Consider the following 2,819-nt stretch of genomic DNA (forward strand, 5'->3'; position numbering starts at 1 on the left):
AGCAGTGCTAACCACTGTGCCACCGTGCCGCCCACTGCCACCGTGCCGCCCACTAAAACAGCAACATTGAAAACAGTCGGTAACAGGGACAAGAGTGGGATTCGAACCCACGCGTGCAGAGCACAATGGATTAGCAGTCCATCGCCTTAACCTCTCGGCCACCTCGTCAGTGCAGTGAGTTTCTGTTTTGTTTTGTAAGATTGTGTTCATGGGTGGCACAGTGGCACAGCAGTTAGCGCTGCTACCTCACAGCACCAGAGACCCGGTTCACTTTCCACCTCGGACAACTGTCTGTGTGGAGTTTGCACAATCTCCCCATGTGTGCATGGGTTTCCTCCGGGTGCTCCGGTTTCCTACCACAGTCCAAAAATGTGCAGGTTAGGTGAATTGGCCACGCTAAATTGCCCATTGTGTTAGGTGAAGGGGTAAATGTAGGGGAATGGGTCTGCATGGATTGTGCTTCGGCGGGTGGGTGTGGACTTGTTGGGCCGAAGGGCCTGTTTCCACACTGTAAGTAATCTAATCTAAAACTGTAATATGTTTTATTCCAATACAGTGCCCCAGCAGTGACTGTTTCATTGTTACTTTTGACTTTCAGCTTTTAAGAGGGTGGTGGGAGCTTTACTCTGTATCTAACCCTTTGCTGTCCCTGCCTTGGGAGTGTTGATGGGGACAGTATAAAGGGAGCTTTACTCTGTACCTAACCCTGTGCTGTCCCTGTTTTGGGAGTGTTTGATAGGGGACAGTGTAGAGGAAGCTTTACTCTGTATCTAACCCCGTGCTGTCCCTTTTCTGGGAGTGCTTTTTGGTGCAGTGTAGGGAGAGCTTTACTCTGTATCTCCGCCTATGTTGTTCCTGAGAGTGCTTAATGGAGGACAGTATAGAGGAAGCTTTACTGTGTATCTAACCCCATACTGTCCCTATCGTGCAAGTTTTTGATGGGGTGTCAGTGTAGAGGGATCTTTACTCTTATGTCCCTTTTCTGGGAGTATTGACGGGGGTGGGGGGGGGGGCGCGGTGTAGAGAGCTTTGCTCTGTATCTGATTCCGTGCCATCTCCATTTCTGGCAGTGTTTGGTGGGGGATGGGATAAGAGGGAGATTTACTCTGTTTCTAACCCTGTGCTATCCCTGTCCTGGGAGTGTTTACGGCTAATAGCCTGTTTTAGAACTGAAAGGTGGTTTCAATATGGGCATTGACATCTGTAGACTTAGTAAGCAAAAACAGTCACACAGCAAAGTAAAACAGAAAAGACTTCATTGCTATTTGACCCAGTGGTCACCAGTAATGTGGAAAACTCACACTGCAACCCAGAAAATGTTATCAAGGCTATTCCAAATGGATTTCATTGTGATGTTTTACAGGATTCAGTCTTGTTCCCCTGAAGCATCACAGCAGTCCTGGGTCACGCAGGGCTACATTCCATGGAGCTGAAAGATTTCAACTGCAAACGACTCTAATTTATTCACTTTGATCGAAGCCTCTTTTGTAGCTTGATTCCTGCTGAGATTCCTTTGCCTCTCGGGGTCGGATGAATTGAGCTAGTACGGTTTTTAACCTGCAACCCCTGCAATCAGCAAATTTCTCTCCCGCTATCCATCTTTGCATTTTTCAGGATGTATTTTACCGCATCTGTGGAATATGTGCTTGTATCTCTCTCGCTCTCCATTCTTTTTGTCCTTTTATCTCTTCTCTCCTTCCACACATTCCTCCACTAGTCTCCCTGTTTGCAAAGTTTTATCAAGCACAGTACTCCAGCAACTCATTGTGTCAAATATTTTCCTCATTTCTCTATTGATTATGGATTAACATACAAAGGAAGAGCTGACGTATGCCATTCAGCCCCTTGAGCTGATACTGCCAAAAATTACAACGTTTGTGTTTCAAATCTCACGCGCACATTTCCCATTGCTATCCTTTGATTCACTTGAATAATAAGAATCTGCCTCTGCTTTAAAAAATTCAATGACTCTGCATCCCTCTACCTGCTGAGGCCAGAAACAGAACAATAATGATTTTATTGAATGGCAGAGCATCTTCGAGGGACTGAATGGTCTACCGCTGCTCCTGATATGTCTGTCCAAATGCAGGCTGACATGATGTGTTGATAGGGTTAAAGGAACAGGGACAGCAGGCAGCCAAAAGGGCTGAGTGGACTGGTTCTGTACAGAGTTTCAAAGTCACACGACTCTCTGAGGGAAAACTAACCTCTTTCCTAAAAAGGTGTCCCCTAATTATTAAACAGTGCCCCCGACTCTGAACTGGCCACTCTCAACTTGTAAAGACCATTCAGGATTTGATGCACTTCAATCGAATCACTCCTCACCCTCCTAACCTCCAGCAGAAACAAGGCCAGGTTCATCCAACATTTCCTCATGAGACAACCCACTCTTTGACCTATCAATCTAAATTTCTGAACTGTTTCCAAGGTACCTATATACAGATTGTTCTGCTATAACGTTTCATCAGCACGAATTGGCTATAACACATTTGATGAATTATCCAGAGACAGTACATTCCTGTTAGGGTGAAAGGGAAGGCTGGTAGGTATAGGGAATGCTGGATGATGAGAGAAATTGAGGGTGTGGTTAAGAAAAAGGAGGAAGCATATGTCAGGTCTCGATAGGATAGATCGAGTAAAACCTTAGAAGAGTATAAAGAAAGGAGTATACTTAAGAGGGAAATCAGGAGGGCAAAAAGGGGACATGAGATAGCTTTGGAAAATAGAATTAAGGAGAATCCAAAGAGTTTTTACAAATATATTAAGGACAAAAGGGTAACTAGGGAGAGAATAGGGCCCCTCAAAGATCGCAAGGTGGC

General features: G+C 45.2%; 1 protein-coding gene across 1 annotated transcript in view; it reads right to left on the reverse strand.

Moving 5' to 3' along the window:
- The window catches only part of LOC122554626 (xenotropic and polytropic retrovirus receptor 1 homolog), a 301,561-nt gene that overhangs the window by 34,847 nt on the left and 263,895 nt on the right, over positions 1-2,819 (reverse strand). The window lies entirely within an intron of this gene.

The sequence above is a fragment of the Chiloscyllium plagiosum genome, chromosome 11 (assembly GCF_004010195.1).
Source record: "Chiloscyllium plagiosum isolate BGI_BamShark_2017 chromosome 11, ASM401019v2, whole genome shotgun sequence".
Taxonomy (NCBI): domain Eukaryota; kingdom Metazoa; phylum Chordata; class Chondrichthyes; order Orectolobiformes; family Hemiscylliidae; genus Chiloscyllium; species Chiloscyllium plagiosum.